The 19,426-nt window shown below is 40.7% G+C and overlaps 1 non-coding gene across 1 annotated transcript; it reads left to right on the forward strand.

Moving 5' to 3' along the window:
• The first annotated feature begins 18,869 nt into the window (after positions 1–18,869).
• On the forward strand, positions 18,870–18,973 carry LOC148571438 (small nucleolar RNA R71). The gene has a single exon (XR_015907779.1). It is a non-coding gene; the product is annotated as a small nucleolar RNA R71 (small nucleolar RNA).
• The last annotated feature ends 453 nt before the right edge of the window (positions 18,974–19,426 follow it).

Genomic DNA, 19,426 nt, shown 5'->3' on the forward strand with positions numbered 1-19,426 from the left:
CACTCCCGCCTTGGTTGGATCCATGTTGCACTGCTTTACTGCCCAATAGGCTCTATACTCAATTTCCACCGAGAGGTGGCATGCCTTACCATAGACGATCCGGAAGGGGCTCATCCCTAACGGAGTCTTGTAGGCCGTCTTATACGCCCATAGTGCATCTCCTAACCAAAAACTCCAATCCTTCTTTTGTGGATTGACCACTTTCTCCAAGATTCTCTTGATCTCCCGATTGGACACTTTCGGTTGTCCATTGATTTGTGGATGATAAGCAGTGGCAACCTTATGCAACACCCCATAGCGCTTGAGCAGTGCCTCTACTCTCCTGTTACAAAAGTGGGATCCTTGGTCGCTCACGATTGCTCGTGGCGAACCATAACGGCATACAATGTGATTTCTAATAAAAGAAACAACGGTATTAGCGTCGTTGATAAACCCATATTTTATGATATATTTTGTGCCTAATTTAAGTGATTTATTCAATCCTTCACTCACTTATTCATATAAATTGCATGGTTTTACTTTCCTTTCCTTATTATGTGATGTATGTGGAAAACATGTTTCCTACGCTTTAAAAGTAATTATTTTAATTACCCTTTATTTCCATTCGATGCCGTGATTCGTGTGTTGAGTAGTTTCAGATCTTCTAAGGCAGAAATGACTTAAAGGATGGAAAGGGAACATACAAAAATGGAAGGAAAGCATAAAACGGAGTTTTTTAAAGAAACTGACAGTGACGTGATCGCATCGACGACGCGGCCGCATGCCAGCGCAAAATGGCAGTGACGCAACCGTGTGATTGACGCGACCGCGTGACCCACGCGGATGCGTGACAGAGGCTACGCACCAGAAATTATAGAAAACGCTCCCAGCGATTTCTGAAGCTCTTTTTGGCCCAAATCCAAGACCAGAAGGCACAGATAAGAGGTTATGAAGTGAGGGAATGCATCCATTCAGAGGAGAGTCTCCAATTAGTTACTTTTCATGATTTAGATGTAGTTTTAAGGGAGAGGTTCTCTCCTCTCTCTTTAGGATTAGGATTTAGATTTAGGATTTTATTCGCTTTCAGGACTATCTCGTTTTATCAGGTTCAACATTCCTTTTTAATTACTTGTCCTCTCAATTTAGTTTATAAATTTTTTTATGTTACAGATTACTCTTTGAATTTAATGTTAATTGAGGTATTTCAGTTTATGATTGCTTTCTTTTATTTATATTACTGTTGTTTCTAATCTGAAGATATTTTTATTCCAGTAGATTTATTTTTCCCCTTTTGGTCTTGGTTAAGAAATCAGTAACTCAGGAGTTATCAAACTTAACATGATTGATAATTGTTATCTTTGCTAATTGAATTGGACTTCAATAATCCCAATCTTTCCTTAGGGATTAACTAGGATTTGAAGATCAAGCTAATTAGTCACTTGACCTTTCTTTACTTTAAGTAAAGACTAACTGAGTGAAATTAAGATTCAATCTTCATCATCATTGATAAGGATAACTAGGATAGGACTTCTAATTTCTCATACCTTGCCAAAAGTTTATTTTTCAGTTATTTATTTACTTTACAGTCTTTTACTTATTTTAATTGCAATTTAAATTACTTGTTCCTCACCTTCAAAACCCCGATTTACAATCTCCATAACCAATAATAAGAACATACTTCCCTACAGTTCCTTGAGAAGACGACCCGAGGTTTAAATACTTCGGTTATCAATTTTTAAGGGGTTTGTTACTTGTGACAACCAAAACGTTTGTACGAAGGGATTTCTGTTGGTTTAGAAACTATATCTACAACGCGATTATTTTTACAAAATTCTTTACTAGCAAAAATCCTAACGTCAAAATGGCACCGTTGCCAGGGAACTGCAATTGTGTGCCTTATTATTGGTTATTGTAAATACTTTTCTTTTACTTGTTTATTTGTCTTTATTTTATTAACTTTTATTCCCATTAGCTACTATGAATTCTCACCCCTCTCGCTTTGAGTTTGGTTCTAATATTGTTGAAAGGAGTGAAAGTTATAATAGGAACAGGCATCAAGGTCAGAGCAATCAAAGATGGATGGAGCCAAGAGGATCTGATCAACCCTTTAGGCAACAACACCCTCCAAGATATCATGGACAAAGACCATTCTACAATGTATACCAAGCCAATAGACATGGTGGACAACCTTGTAGTTACCAACAAGCCCCACCCTGTGCTTATAGGCCATCCTCTCATAACTTTGCACCACTACACTCAGAAGCTCCTTTTCAACATTCACTACCATATGATCCTCATTTACCCAAATTCCAATCCAATTACTCCCAAATACCACCACTTCCCCAAATACCACGTCCAAATCTATCACCCCAAGAATCAGAGGTTCGCCTCAAAGAAACAGTAGATCAACTTCAAACAACCCTTCATCAACTGGAGCAGGCAGTGAGTTTATTATCTTCTAGACGTTCAAACATTCAAGGAACTCCCACAGCCCCATGTGGACAATCTATAGAAGAGCGTAGCATGAAGGAGATACTAGAAACTCCAGTGGACAGAACAGGGCATGACTTCGTACTGGAACAAGTAGAGGAAGCTGTCATTGTAAACGAATAAGAGTTGGTGAAAGACTTAGGAGACGCTGAACTTCCATAGGAATCCAGAGTTATGGAGAATTCTGTCAAAAACGTTACAATTGATGCTAAGAAGGATAGTGCATAACTCCCAAAGTAAGTCTTTTATGAAGAACTAGACGCAATAATCCAAGAAGCAAGTTTCCTTGATGATGATAATCTCAAGTCAAGTTCTCCCAGTAGTGAACTTGCATCAGCAAGTGAATTCTCTGAGATCGAAGAATCTTTCCCAAGTAAATACGAAGATGATGCGGAGGTAGATTTCTCTCAACCTCCCGTTTATGACTTAAGTGACGAGGAAGACATAGAAGGCTTTGATCAGGACATGGATGCAATTGAAGAAGTCTGCAAGGAAGTGAAGAAATTCACAGAAGAGCACAAGGGAGTAGAACTCACAGAACCACTGGAAACACCTATCCCAAGGCCATTACCACCTAATATAAGCTTCAAATGGGTATAATCCTTAACCTTTAGCTTTATTTTCCCACCTGAATATGGTTTTCTTGAAACAGATGGCCAGCTTAGAGCTCTCTGTGGCTTTAAGAGTAAGAGGAAAATGGCTCGCACTCAGAGCTGGTGCACAAGGTTCAATAAGGTTCCACGCTTCAACTCGAAGTGCAGGGATTGGCATCATGATCAATCAAATGGATCTCGAAAAATGTTTGGTCACCTTGGTGAGAATCTAATTTTTAAACCGCCCGGATGGAAAATATAGATCCAGACGGAGGCAGATTTAAAAGCAAAGTTTGGGATCCTGGGATCTATTCTGACATTCGTCACCCCGGGAGACTGAGAATCTGTTTGAAGCTGTTCAGAAGCTTTACGTGCCTAGTTTGGGACCCCGGAGGCAATTGGCATTCCAAACATTGGTGGAGATTTCTGGATGAATTTAAGCACAAGCCACCATAATAGGATGCTCATCCAATGTCCAACTTAAGGACGTTAACTAAAAGTGCTAGGTGGGAGACAACCCACCATGGTATGGTCATTTCTTTACTAGTTTCTTTTTGTCTTCCTTTTCAATTGAACCTGAATGTTATTCATTCGCATTGCATACTGCATAACTGCATACCTGCATACCTGCATATATAAAAAAAAAAGAGAGAGAAAGAGCATGCGACGCGATCGCATCACTCATGCGATCGCGTCAGTTGCGAAAAACAACCCCCACGTGTCCGTGTCATTCACGCGGCCGCGTGACCTGGAAATCGGCGTAAGTATCCAACGCCCAGAAAGTTGGGCTGGAATCGTGTGGCTGTTGTGCGTTTCGCACAAAATGACCCACGCGATCGCGTCCCTGACGCGATCGCGTCACTTGCACAACACCAATTCCACGCGACAGTGTGAGCGACGCAATTTTGTCGCATGGATTGCACAACACCCCAGAGGAGACAGAGAGTTGCGCTGAAATGACGCTGGAATTTTGCATTTCGCACAATTTCCAGTGACGCGATCGCCTGCCTCATGCGATCGCGTCATTCATTATTTACCCATTCCATGCAATCACATCACTCACGCGATCGCGTCGACCCCCATTCCACCCCAGCCACGCGACCGCGTGCCCCACGCGATCGCGTGGATTTAAATTTATTAACCCCCTGTGACACGAACCCTACCCCATCGCGCCCACCCTAACGCCTTTCTTCTTCCTCCTCTCTGCCAAACCCCTCCCTTCCTCTCTGCCCTTCACCGCCGCGCCCCCTACGCCGCCGCTCCACCGTCCACCACCCAGACACCGCCGCCGCGCCACCCCCTTCCCCCTCTTCCTCTTCTTTCCCCTTCTTCCCTCCGCCACCACTGCCCCCTCCGCGACCGCTACACCCACCGCGCTGCCGTCACCGCCGCGCCTCCAACCGCCACCAACGCACCCTTTCCTTCCTTCCCCCTACCCACATTACCCCCCAAACCCCCTGCCTTCGAACAGCCCTCACCGCTGTACAACCACCATCAACCACCGCGTCAGCCACCACCACACCATCCCCCAGCCACCTTCCAGGTTCCGCCAAACGCCACCTTTCTTTCAATTCCTAGTTAATTACATATTTTTTCTGTTTATCTTCATAATTAGGCTAGTTAGATATGCATGATGTAGTGGATTCTAGGTTGTTAAGTAGCCTAGGATGTGGTTAGTGGATTTAGGCCTGTTTAATTGCGCTGTTCGTGTTTCTTGTTTTATTAATTCCACAATCCTGCTGTTGCTATGATGTTAGTATTGTTCATATGCTGTAATTTCTTGTTTCATGCTACTCTTTACACTGCTTTTCCATGTTCATATTCCTTATATGTAATTGCAGCTATATTTTTGTTTCATATGAACTATTCTGATTGCTGTAATTTTCCGGGAACATCCAATTTTCGCCGGAATGCTGCCCAATTTTCTGTAAACTATTTTATTTCCATTCATGTCTTGGTTTTGGCACTTTGAACTCTGCTTTACTCTTCTTTTACCAAACCAATTCATGAATACCAGGGCAAGCTTTCTTATTCTTTGTGATTTCCTGGTTCATAATCTGAATTTTTGATGTTTAGCTTCTAATTTTTGTTTCATCATCAACCTAATTCCCTTGTTTGGATATGAGTTAACTGTAGCTTCTAATTGAGAATGCTTGTTACTTAGAAAATGTTCATCATGCCACTTACTCTAACCCACTTTTTACTAATTCACTAACTTTAACTTCCTAAACTCTTTTTTCATTCCTAACCAACCTAACCTTTCAAAACATCTCTTCTGGTTTTTCACTATTCTCTTTAACCTTCTAACCAAGGCATGATGATAATTTTTCCTAATTGACATGATTTCTAATACATTTTGGATTGTTAATTTTTTCTTCTCGGACTTTTCACTCCTACTCAATCCTTAATGCTCCTTTACTTAACTCATTTTCATTACTCCACTGCTCCTTTGCCACTATATGCTTATTTTGTGATTTGCATACTTGTTTTTCCTATTTTTATTATATCCTGATTTTCTATTCTTCAGGATGTCTGACACCCAAAGAAAAGGAAAAGGAAAGGCTACTACTAGCAAACAGAAAAGAGGAGAATCCTCCATGTCCATCATGGACATCATGCATGATGACTCCTGGCGGGAGAAACACTTTACCCCGCAGGAGAAGGATGACCAGCTACTCCCTGCTACTGATCCCATTAAGTTTGCAAACCGATACTGTGAGCTGAAGTATCTGGTGTTTGCAACCTCCAGGAACCTGTACCTGGAGAGGACTCTGAAGATCCCAGAAGAACTCCAGCAATACACCTCTGATCAGATCAAACAAAGAGGCTGGTTCTTTCTGGAGAGATACCTGACTGAGGTCAATGCATCTTGGGTAAGGGAATTTTACTGTAATTACTTCAAAACTTCCCTAGATGCAGTAAACCTAAGAGGGAAGCAGATACTGGTCACTGAGGAGGCCATAGAGGATGTTCTGAAGCTCCTGCTTAAATCCGATCAGCCAGATGGTTATCAACAGGCTGAGGAGGACATGCGCTTCATAAAATTTGACTGGGATGTAGTCAAGGCCAGGATAGCCCTTGACCTGACCGTTCCATGGATCTTGGGTCAGAACACCACCATGCCTAAGGGAATCAAGCGGGCATACTTGAACGATGAGGCTCGGCTATGGCATCAGATCCTAAGCAACTTTATTATGCCGAGTACTCATGAGATAGAGCTACCTGCCGCTATGACCACCCTCCTATAGTGTGTGATGGAGGGTAAGGACCTGTACCTGCCACGCTTCATTCAGTACTACATGGCCAAGGTCCACGTCCGAGGCACTCTCCCCTTTCCATATCTGATTACACAGCTTGGCCGTCGAGCTGACGTGCCTTGGGAGGATGCTGATGAGAAGCCACCTGCTGCAGAATGCAAGAAAATTATCCCTCACAGTAGGAACTTTCTGGCTTTGGGCTACAGACCTCCATTCCTCACTCCTACTGATGAGACAGCCACACCATCTGCGGGCCCCTCTTCCTCTACAGCTACCCCTGCTACCACCACTGCACCTCCACCTACCTCAGAGCCGGTTTATCACTTAGTGCATTGCCTGTTTCGGCAGCTAGACCAGATGGAGCACCGCAACCGGCGGTGATATGAGAGATCTGAGTGTCACAACAAGCGATGCTATGAGCACCTGAAGCTGATGATCCGTTCTAGCAGCGACATCCCCTCCGAGCCTGACACCCCATCAGAGCCATCTGAGGAGGAGGCGGATGACCACGAGGCAGAGACCCATCCACAGAGAGGGGCTGCGCAGGCAGGCACAGAGCAGACTGCATCACATCAGGAGGCCCCGCATCAGATTCAGGCTGCAGACCCTGAGGTTCCTATTCAGTTAGCACCTCCTCTGCAGTAGGCGGATCCTCCGACCACCACGATAGAGACCCCAGCTACCCGTCCTTCCAGTGATGACACCCCTTCACACCCTGCTTGAGTGAGCATCATGGACGATGATTCATTTTAAGTGTCGGGAGGTCGCCATCTCTGGCGTATATTTTTTGGTGAACCACTACAGATTCTTTTTACTTTATTATTTTTCTATATTTTTCTCTTTATTTCTATTTTATTCTCTCAGTACTTATACATTGCTATTTTCATATATTTTTACTCTATTTCTGCATGATGCACTTTAGTTCATATTTTAGCCATTTAGTTCAGTTGTAATTCTAACTTATTAGTTATAGAAAATGTGGATTAATTAGTATAGTTTACGCTTTTCAGCATAAGATAACTTAGTTTAAATTAAAAATATAAAAAGGAAGTAAACTAGAGACTTTGACAGAATAAAAACAACCCACACCTTGTATATATAGCATTACATGTTAGTTAGTTAACAACATTTCATCAAGGAGATACACTAGAACGTTAAAGCCACCTTAAGAATTACATTGAGAATAATGGGAACTCTTAATTTTTACTTGCTTGACATATATAACTGATATATGATTTTTGAGTTAGAGAATACACAGCCTGTGAGTTTTGAGCTTAATTTCATGGTTACACTTAAACCATGATATTTTATTCCTGTGTGTTCCGCCCTTCTTATTTATTCTGGTGTTCTTTACTTTGTTTTAATCTATATGTCCGATTGTAGAATATAGATACATAACAAGAAAGTGATTGAGGCCATTGTTTGATTCTAGCTCACTATTTCCAAATTAGCCTACCTTTTACATCACCCTTGTTAGCCCCCTTGAGCCTTTAAAACCCCTCTTGTTTTATAACCACATTACTAGCCTTAAGCAGAAAAATAAAATAAAAATTCCAAGTTGAATCCTTGGTTAGCTTAATATAGAAATTGTGTGTTGTGTAAGTAGGGAAACCTATTGGGAACATGGATGATAAAAACAAAGGGTAGAAAGTTAGAAAGAATAACATAATTCAAAATAAAAATTTTGAGAAGCATGCTCATGTAAAATCAAAATAATTGAATTACCATGTGCATTAAAAAAAATTCAGTATTTGAATAAAGGGGATACAAAAGAATTCCCCAAATGCAAAATAAAGCAAATGCACATAGGATAAAATTAAAACTAATGCATGAGCATGTAAAATAAAAAGTGGGAAAAATATGGAAAATAGGTAAAGAAGCTTTGCTTTACAAAATATGTATGTTAGCTGAGATCTTAGACTAATCAATGATTCACTTATTAGCTCACTTAGCCTTATACATATACCCTTACCTTTACCTTGGCCACATTACAACCTTAATTAAAGACCTCAGGATTTTTGTATGCCTATATTCTATAATTGTTGATTGGTTAGATGAAGAACAAAGTTATAGAAAGTAAAGATAAAAAGAAGAATAGAGTGATTAACCCAATAAACACTGAGTGGCTAGAGAGTAAACACAAAATCCAATGAGGGTTCAAAAGCTCATCAACATATATCTCTGCTTAAATTGCTAATTGTCTTGCAAGATTGTAAAATATTTTTTCTTTCCCATCTCAATTGTAAAAGTGCTTTATCATTATCTAAGGTTTGGCTATGTATATATGGTTCCTTGAGAATGTGAATTAATTTAACTACATGTAAGTTTTATATACAAGTGAATAAAAAAATTAGAATTGCATGATTCATTTAGGTAGTTGCATTTAGAATAGATTGCATTGCATGAGATTCCACCACTTCAACCTTACCTAACTCTTTATCTTGGATTTAGCATGAAGACATGCTATTGTTTAAGTGTGGGGAGGTTGATAAACCCATATTTTATGATATATTTTGTGCCTAATTTAAGTGATTTATTCAATCCTTCACTCACTTATTCATATAAATTGCATGGTTTTACTTTTCCTTCCTTATTATGTGATGTATGTGAAAAACATGTTTCCTACGCTTTAAAAGTAATTATTTTAATTACCCTTTATTTCCATTCGATGCTGTGATTCGTGTGTTGAGTAGTTTCAGATCTTCTAAGGTAGGAATGACTTAAAGGATGGAAAGGGAACATACAAAAATTGAAGGAAAGCATAAAACAGAGTTTTTCAAAGAAAGTGGCAGTGACGCGATCGCATGGACGATGCGGCCGCATGCCAGCGCGAAATGGCAGTGACACGACCGCATGATTGACGCGATCACGCGCCTTAAGCGAAACGCATATGACGCGGACGCATGACTGAAGCGACCGCGTGACAAGGAAAACTCCAAATGACGCGACCGCATGACCCACGCGGACGCGTGACAGGGGCTACGCACCAGAAATTACAGAAAACGCTCCTAGCGATTTCTGAAGCCCTTTTTGGCCCAAATCCAAGTCCAGAAAGCATAGATCAGAGGTTATGAAGTGAGGGAATGCATCCATTCAGAGGAGAGTCTCCAATTATTTACTTTTCATGATTTAGATGTAGTTTTGAGGGAGAGGTTCTCTCCTCTCTCTTTAGGTTTAGGATTTAGATTTAGGATTTTATTCGCTTTCAGGACTATCTCTTTTTATCAGGTTCAACATTCCTTTTTAATTACTTGTCCTGTCAATTTAGTTTATGAATTCTTCTATGTTACAGATTACCCTTTGAATTTAATTTTAATTGAGGTATTTCAGTTTATGATTGCTTTCTGTTATTTATATTACTGTTGTTTCTAATTTGAAGACATTTTTATTCCAGTAGATTTATTTTTTCCCTTTTGGTCTTGGTTAAGAAATCAGTAACTCAGGAGTTATCAAACTTAACATGATTGATAATTGTTATCTTTGCTAATTGAATTGGACTTCAATAATCCCAATCTTTCCTTAGGGATTAACTAGGATTTGAAGATCAAACTAATTAGCCACTTGACCTTTCTTTACTTTAAGTAAAGACTAACTGAGTGAAATTAAGATTCAATCTTCATCATCATTGATAAGGATAACTAGGATAGGACTTCTAATTTCTCATACCTTGCCAAAATTTTATTTTACAGTTATTTATTTACTTTACAGTCTTTTACTTATTTTAATTGCAATTTAAATTACTTGTTCCTCACCTTCAAAACCCCGATTTACAATCTCCATAACCAATAATAAGAACATACTTTCCTGCAGTTCCTTGAGAAGACAACCCGAGGTTTAAATACTTCGGTTATCAATTTTTAAGGGGTTTGTTACTTGTGACAACCAAAACGTTTGTACGAAGGGATTTCTGTTGGTTTAGAAACTATATCTACAACACAACTATTTTTACAAAATTCTTTACTAGCAAAAATCCTAACATCAAAATGGCGCTGTTGCCAGGGAACTGCAATTGTGTGCCTTATTATTGGTTATTGTAAATACTTTTCTTTTACTTGTTTATTTGTCTTTATTTTCTTAACTTTTATTCCCATTAGGTACTATGAATTCTCACCCCTCTCGCTTTGAGTTTGGTTCTAATATTGTTGAAAGGAGTGAAAGTTATAATAGGAACACGCATCAAGGTCAGAGCAATCAAAGATGGATGGAGCCAAGAGGATCTAATCAACCCTTTAGGCAACAACACCCTCCAAGATATCATGGACAAAGAGCATTCTACAATGCACACCAAGCCAATAAACATGGTGAACAACCTTGTAGTTACCAACAAGCCCCACCCTGTGCTTATAGGCCATCCTCTCAACATAACTTCGCACCGCCACACTCACAAGCTCCTTTTCACCATTCACTACCATATGATCCTCATTTACCCAAATTCCAATCCAATTACTCCCAAATACCACCACTTTCCCATATACCACGTCCAAATCTATCACCCCAAGAATCAGAGGTTCGCCTCAAGGAAACAGTAGATCAACTTCAAACAACCCTTCATCAACTGGAGCAGGCAGTGAGTTTATTATCTTCTAGACGTTTGAACATTCAAGGACCTCCCACAGCCCCATGTGGACAATCTATAGAAGAGCGTAGTGATGCGTGGAAAACTTGTCTCTCAACAAATCTCCTTTCGGCAAGTGTACCGAATTTGTCGTCAAGTAAAAACTCACAATAGAGTGAGGTCGAATCCCACAGGGATTGATTGATCAAGCAACTTTAATTAGAAGAATGTTCTAGTTGAGCGAATCCAGAATTTGGGTTGAGAGTTGCAGAAAATAAAATGGCGGGAATGTAAATAACAGAAAAGTAAATGCTAGAATTAAAGGACTGGAACTAAATGACTGAAAATAAATTACAGAATTGTAAATGGGAACGGGGGATTTGCTCATAAAAGTAAATGGCAGAAATTAAAGAGAATGGGTAGATCAGAGATGGGGAGTTCATTGGGCTTAGGAGATGTTGCAATTCTCCGGATCAAGTTCATTTTCATCTCTTCCTCAATCAATACACTCATTGATCTCCTTGGCAATCTTAACTGATTGAATTACAATTTCTTGCAATTCAATCTCTCAAATCTTGATCAATAGCCAATTTCTTGGTCAATTGCTCATGAGAAGAGATGAAGTATGGTTACTGATTATACCACATGCATTTTCTAAATCAAGTATTGAGAGGGTTATAGTCACATACCCATCCAAACCCAATTTGGTCCAGCATGAGAAAGCAATTCTAGCTTGATCTCTTCATTCCTCTTTCAAGGTTTAAAAGAGATCCAAGTTTGAATAGCTTCTCTTCCAAGATAACTACTCAATTGGATGAAGATCGAAAGCTTTCAAGTAAAATCAAGAGAAAAGATAGAAGAAGAATAATGAAAATTAGTATTGATCCATCAAATTACAACAGAGCTCCCTAACCCAATGAAAGGGGTTTAGTTGTTCATAGCTCTAGAAAATGAAAATAAAGATGGAGAATACATCATAGAACTAGAAATTGCAGAGAAAGTAAAATACAGAGAGTAATTCCCTTTTTCCCACTTCCAGGACTCTCTAACAATTCAAAGCTACTACTATATATACTACTCTTCTCAGCTTCTAGTTTTCTCTTCAAGTCTTGGGACTTTGGATCTTGAGTTTAAAGCAGTTCTTTTCTTCATTTGGGCTTAGCTTTACTTGCAGAGAGAAAATGCTAAGTGGGCAGAGACTTTAGCTCAGGGCGTTAGGGGTGTTAACATTTAGTGAAAGTATAAGTTCGAGAACGTTAGTGACACTTAACATTTTTACTAAAGTTCCAATGTACCCCTTTGCCTCACGTTAGAGCCCACGTTAACTAGGTTAACGTGGCTTCTAACGTGGCCTTGCCAACCTTCGAGAACGTTAGTGACACTCAACATTGTCACTAACGTTCCAATGTGCCCCTAGATCTCACGTTAGAGTCCACGTTAACTAGGATAACGTGGCTTCTAACATGGCCTTGCCAAACTTCAAGAACGTTAGTGACACTTAACATTGTCACTAACATTCCAATGTGCCCCTAGATCTCACGTTAGAGTCCACGTTAACTAGGTTAACGTGGCTTCTAGCGTGGTCATTCTTAGCCATCCCAACGTTAGTGACAATGTTGAGTGTCACTAACGTTGGCTCATCATTCATTCCTCATCGTTAGCTTCCACGTTAACTAAGTTAACGTGGAAGTTAACGTGGCTCCTTGGGGGTTGTGTGGTTGCTTCCAACGTTAGTGACGATGTTGAGTGTCACTAACGTTGTCGACAACTCTCACTTCTTACGTTAGCTCCCACGTTAACCAAGTTAACGTGGAAGTTAACGTTGTGTGTTGCATCCTTAGGCCAACGTTAGTGACAATGTTGAATGTCACTAACGTTGGCTTCTCTTCCCCCTTTAACGTTAGAGGCCATGTTAACTAGGTTAACGTGGGCTCTAACGTGGCCACTCATGAGTGTTTGGCAACGTTAGTGACAATGTTAAGTGTCACCAACGTTGGCTCAACTTTCCTTCTCCACGTTAGAGTGCACGTTAACTTAGTTAACGTGACTCTTAACGTGGGCAATGATGGCTTTGAGAGTGTTATTGGCAATCACTTTTCTCATTAACCTTGCAAGTTACCTCCCTTTCCTTGCTTCCTTTGGTCCTGAAATCAAGCAACAGAGTGCATCAAAGTTCTAGTCCAAGTCATGGGTAATGCAGCATACAATTTGTCACTAAATTCATGAAAAATCCTCATGAAATAATATAAAATGCACAATGTATGCTTGAATCAAGGTGTAGGTGAATATCTACCCAAAAATAGCTTATTTCCTAAAGAAATGCATGAAACTACCCTAAAAACAGTAAAGAAAAGGTCAGTGAAACTGGCCAAGATGCCCTGGCATCACAACACCAAACTTAAAGCTTGCTTGTCCCTAAGCAAGTACTGGAACAAGAGAATGATGAATGGAATATCCAGAGGAATGAGTCATTCTTGTGGAAGTTATGTTACTGATTTTATGGTGGTTTCATACATAGCAACTTAGGTTCATTCCATTACTGGCTTTCAGACTTTTATCATGTCCCTAAACACTTACTTTGTTTATATCCCATGAGACTTTTATCCATTGATCCCTTTATTGTTATTTCAAGGGTTATTTGTGTTATTTAGGCTAAGTGCTCTGTAAGGGGGCAACTCTTTAAGATAAGCTTTCAGCCAACACTCCCGAACCAGTTGGTTCAAGGTGCTAGGTGTTGAAGCACCCCTAAGGACTTACTCCCTCAAGTCTCTCCCCCATACATACACACCACAGGCATATAGTTTATTTATTTTCTTTTCTTGAGACCTTGGTGTCCAGCACCTCTTTGGGTTACTAAATGCTCTGTAGTGAGGGTTACTCTTGATAGTGGATTTTCAGCTGATAATCCCGGGTTAGTTAACCTAAGTTACCAAGTGATAAAGCACCCCTGAGAGCTTATTCATCCAAGTAGATCCCTCACACAGGAGCACCACAGACACTTGTCTCAAGGTCCAAACCATTGGTGCCTAGCCTTATTGCTTACTCTTTTTCTTTTATTTTTCACTTCCATTGTTCTTTCCCTTTTCTCTTATTAGGATCTTGTTATTAACTTAGTCTCATGGGTATATCCAAAGTCAAGTATTCAGGATAGATAGTTGTCCTCCTAGCCTTGTGGTTGAACCAACTTAGCTAACTTATGACTACCCCAAAGATTCATGAATGCACTTCCACATTATGAACTCTACTCTGGTCTTTTAAAAACATAAACATTCTCTTCTTCATTTGATTTAAAGGGACAAGCTTACAAGAAAGTTAAGGAGGATGCACTGACATAAAGACTAGCACACATAGACCTATTCAGAACTTAAAAGACAGAATTTAAAAAGGTTTAAACATAACATGGAAGCAAGTTCTATTTCATACAAGATCTTCCTTATTTAAAACATAGAGAAAGATGGAACAAAGAAGGAACTCCACCACATTTTACTGTTGTGGATGTCCATGCTCTTTTTCTTGCTTGTCTTCCTTGTTTCCTCTTGCATTTCCTCGCATCCGTGCCAATCTTGCTTGCTTTCAATCCTCAAGTGCCTTCCTCACTGACTCATGACTCTCTTCCACCCTTTGTCTTTCCTTTCGTGCTAATTCATCCTTCATTTCGTCATACTTGGCTATTCCTGGATGCAATATTGGCAGCTGTCCCACTAAGTAACCGAGCCTGGCTTGAGTGTTTATATGATGTCCTGTTTCGCTCATGTAAACTCCTTCTGCGAATGCCCTTTGCTCGTCCAATAGTTCTGCCTGTTCTATTTGTCTTCGATGCATCTCATGTATGTGCACCCCTTGATGTGCTTGGATGTTGATTAGCCTCTGGATGGATTCTTGTTGCTCGTTTTGCCTTTGTTCCATCCTGTTGAATGTTTCTCCCCATTGTTGTCCTTGACTTAGTTTCTGTTCCATCATTTGCCTTTGCCACTCACCTTGCTGAGTCATCCATCTTGAAAGTGTTTCCTCTTGCTGCCCCATCATCTGTAGTTGAAGCTCTTTCTGTGCTCCTTGGCTTTCCAAATATTGTCTAGACAAGCCATCAATGGCCTCCTGCAATTGGTGCATGTCCAAGGTCTGTTGTGCTTGACCCTCTAAGACTTGTCCTTCCACTACTTGAGGGGCTGTTTCTTCCTTTCCTTCCGCTGAGGCAAAGGGGATGCTGCAGCTTTCATCCTTCGTACAGTTATTGGGATGCCTTCCTTTATCCACATGGGGTTCTCATCTTCAAAAACTACCCCAGCTTTCTTGCATATTCGGTAAATAGTGCTGGGGTAACCTAACGTTCTTCTTGAGTCGCTTTTCTCTGCCATCTTTCCAATACCTTCAGCTATGAGTTCATGAACCTTAATTTATCCTCCCTTCAGTATACAGTGCACCATTGTGGCTCTCTTGACATTCACCTCCGAGTTGTTTGCATCTGGGAGAATAGACCTTCTCACTAGCTCAAACCACCCCTTGGCTTCAGGAGTGAGATTTGTTCTCTTGATGAACTTTGGGTTATTTCCCGCACCCCTTTCCCAGTCAGCTCCTGGTACACAAATATCTTGCAGAATCTGGTCATAATTGGGGTTGTCCAATCTTGAGTGATAGCTTTCTTCTTCAAATTGTATAGACCGTAGCTTCAATGCCCTCATGACACTCATGGGACCAAAGTCCACCATCTTTCCTCTCACAAAGCTTGTGTAAGACTCATCCTTCTTATCATATCGAACCGCATTTGCATAAAATTTTCTTATGAGATTTGCATTCACCTTAATGACCGGGTCAGTGAGGAGCTCCCATCTTCTCCTTTCTATCTTCTCTGTGATTTCGGGGCACTCAGTCTTTGTAACTTGAAATCCCAGCTCATAAATGATTTCCTTATCAACCATCCACCCGTATTGCAATACATGATGCAAGCTTCTAAATCTCCTTTCATCATATGGGTGTTCTTCCATGGGTTCCTTTCCCTTCCTTCTTTTAGAACCCGAAGACGCCATGAATGATAGTTAATATGTGAAGGTGGTAAGGTTTTGGAGACTTTTGGTTGTTTAGGGTTTTATGGCAATGAAGAGAGTGAGGGGAGGAATGTTTATAATCGGATAGAGGGTGTCTTGTACCGAAAAGAAGAGTGGTGAAGGGTGTGTGATGACAATGAAGGGTGGTACGGACAAGGGTCGTTTATATAGAGAAGTTGTGAGAGAATGGAGGGTGTAGATTGATGAAGTGGTCACTTGATGGACAGTTGGGGTTATGCATGGCTAGAAGACAAGGATCATCACTTTATGATGGGGATTGCTCGGTCTTCTAGGGGTGCCATTTTTTCAATGTTGCATGGCAACATTTTTCGATGTATTCCCTTTTTAGAACAAGTGTGTAGCCCCTCCTTTTGTGGTGTCCGAACCTTCTTTGTTTGGTTGTCCAATCTATCCCTTTTAATGCTCCTTTTCTTTTCCTATAAAGACAAACTAAGAAAAGTAAGAAAAGATATTAAAATGACCATATGAACTTTACGGCTAATATTAATAAAAGGGAAGAAAGGATTTGATTGTTTATTTATGAATTCCAACTAACTAACTAACTATTGGTGGGTCCTTATATGCATTTTGGTGGCACCATGGGGTGACACCAAACTTAGTTTGAAGCAATATGATGAAAAGTTTTGTTCAAAGCTCCCAAGACTAGCATGCATCTTGGTTTGCTTTGAACACCAAACTTGTTCTTCACTATATACTGCATGATAAAGATTTCACCAAGTGTTTGTCAAGTTTGGGTTGAAATTCATAAACATTGATTTATTCATTATTTTAAAAACATATAAAACATGGTTTGCCTCCCATGAAGCGCTTCTTTAGCGTCACTAGCTTGACGTTTTTCCTTCATCAGGGTGGTTGGTAGTGCTTAAAGTCCTCCCCTCTTGCTGTGGACTTATATTCATTGGTTGGATCAATGATCTCCACATGTTCCAGGGAAAGAACTCTGTTGATAGTGAAGACCTTGGGTAACTGAGATGGTACAGTGGGGAGATTAGGGGGAATATCTGGGAAGTAAGCTGAGACAACTCTATCCCCTAGAGAGAAGTCTTCCGTAGGGATTTTCTTGTTCCTCCATCTCCTTGGTACCTTCTTCTTTGTTTCTTTTGAGGTTGCCTTCCCCTTGGTGACCTCTTTTTTCCAAGGAGTTGTGATGCTGTCTTCACCTGCCTCTAGAGGTTTAGGTTCCTCCAACTTTTTCTTGAGTTGTGGCAATTGCTGTTTTCCTTGTTTATCTATTAAGGGGATCTCAGAATGAACTGGTTGTGCTTCAGTGCTTGTTTCCTTGTCCTCTTGATCTGTTTCTTGTGAGAGTTTGAAAACATTGAAGCTGAGTCGTTCATCATGGATTCTCAATATTAGCTCCCCTTTCTCTACATCGATAAGTGCTCTAGCCGTAGCTAGGAATGGTCTTCCCAATATGATTGGATGAGTGTGACTCTCTTCCATGTCCAGGATGACAAAGTCTGTTGGGAGAAAGTATTTCCCAACCTTTAGCAACACATTTTCCACCACTCCTATTGCTTGCTTTTGAGTTTTGTCAGCCAGTCTGATGATTACATCTGTGGGTATTATCTCATTGATCTGCAGCCTCTTCGCCAGGGATAAGGGCAGTAAGTTGATGCTAGCCCCCAAATCACATAGTGCTCTATCGAACATAGTTTCACCTATGGCACAAGGGATGTGAAAACTCCCTGGGTCTCTTCTTTTTGAAGGTAGCTCAGGTTGAATAAGGGCACTACATTCCTTGTTCATCACTATAGTCTGGCCTCCTTTGAGTGATCTTTTCCTGGGAAGAAGTTCTTTCATATACTTGATGAATGCAGGCATTTGTTGAATTGCCTTGATGAATGGTATGTTTACATGCAGAGATGCAAACAAGTCTAGGAACCTTGAGTATATTCTTTTTCCCACAACACCATTGAGCATTTGAGGGAAGGGTGCATAGAGCTTCAGCAGCTCTTGTTGTGAGATTTCTGGTTCTTGGCGATCTCTATCCTCCTCCTTTGTTGAGTTGTCTTCAGGTTGTTTGCAAAGTTTGCCTTGCTTGTCTTCAGTCTCTTGATCACTCGCAGTGACCATTTTGTAATCTTCCCATCTTACTTTCTTTGCTTCTATTTTAGGGTTTTTCTCCGTGTCACTTGGGAAGCTATCAGTAGGTTTGGGAATCTTCTCAGCTAAATATCCCACCTGGAATTCCAGCTTCCTGATAGTCTCTCCCTGGTTCTTAATATTGGCTCGCACCTCCTCTTTGAACACCTTATTTTCTTGAATCTCTTGGCATATTCCTTCAAGTAAGGCTTCAATCTTAGAGAGCTTGTCATCAATTGATGAGTGATTCGGAGCAGATGTGCTATTTTGGTTTTGTTAGGCGTGTGGAGAAGTGTTGTTGTGAGGGTGTTGAGATGTCCTCTGTGTGAACTGCTGATGAGCTACATTGTTGTTGGAGTTGTAACGTCTCTGGTCTTGGTTTTGATCTTGCTCACTTCTCCACCCAAAGTTTGGGTGGTTTCTCTATCCAGGGTTGTAGGTCTTGGAGTATGGATCATAGTTTTTCCTTGGTGAATTCCCAATATAGTTGGCTTGCTCCTGACTCCCCTCTGCTTCTTCATTCACTCCTTCTTGGGTTGTTGATGAAGTGGAGATTGCTGCTACTTGGTTCATCTCCATCTTCTTGGTGAGGTCAGCCAGCTGCTGGGTAATGAGCTTGTTTTGGGTCAACAGAGCATCTACATTATTTACCTCCATTACTCCTCTTGTGTTCCCTCTTTCGGAAGCATAGAAGTATTCGTTCTCTACTACTGTTTCAATAACATCTATGGCTTCCTCAATAGTCTTCATCTTGTTCAAAGATCCTCTGGATGAATGGTCTACGGCCTTCTTTGACTCATAAGAGAGTCCTTCATAGAAAATGTGCAGCTGCACCCATTCGTTGAACATGTCAGGTGGACACCTCCTCGTTAAGTCCTTGAACCTCTCCCATGCTTCATATAGAGTCTCACCATCTTGTTGCCTGAAAGTTTGGACCTTAGCTTTCAGCCTATTGATTTGTTGAGGAGGGTAAAATCTTGCTAAGAATTTGTTCACCACGTCTTCCCAAGTTGTCAAGCTTTCCCTTGGGAAAGATTCCAGCCACTTGGCTGCTTTGTCCCTAAGTGAGAATGGAAATAGGAGCAGTCTATAGGCATTAGGGTGAACACCATTAGACTTCACTGTGTCACATATTCTCAGGAAGGTGGTCAAATGTTGATTGGGGTCTTCTTGAACACCTCCTCCAAACGAACAGTTGTTCTAAACAAGGGTGATGAGTTGTGGTTTAAGTTCAAAGTTGTTGGCATGGATTGTTGGCTTTTGGATGCTACTTCCACAATTGCCTGGGTTCGGATTGATGTAAGAGCCCAAAACTCTTCTATCCTCCCCAGCATGATTTGCTCTACCTCCTTCCCCATAGTTGTGATCCTCTTCTTCATGATGGTTTTCCATGTTGTCTTCCAT

Source organism: Arachis ipaensis, chromosome B3 (genome assembly GCF_059453495.1).
Source record: "Arachis ipaensis isolate K30076 ecotype BB chromosome B3, ASM5945349v1, whole genome shotgun sequence".
NCBI classification, from domain to species: Eukaryota; Viridiplantae; Streptophyta; class Magnoliopsida; order Fabales; family Fabaceae; genus Arachis; species Arachis ipaensis.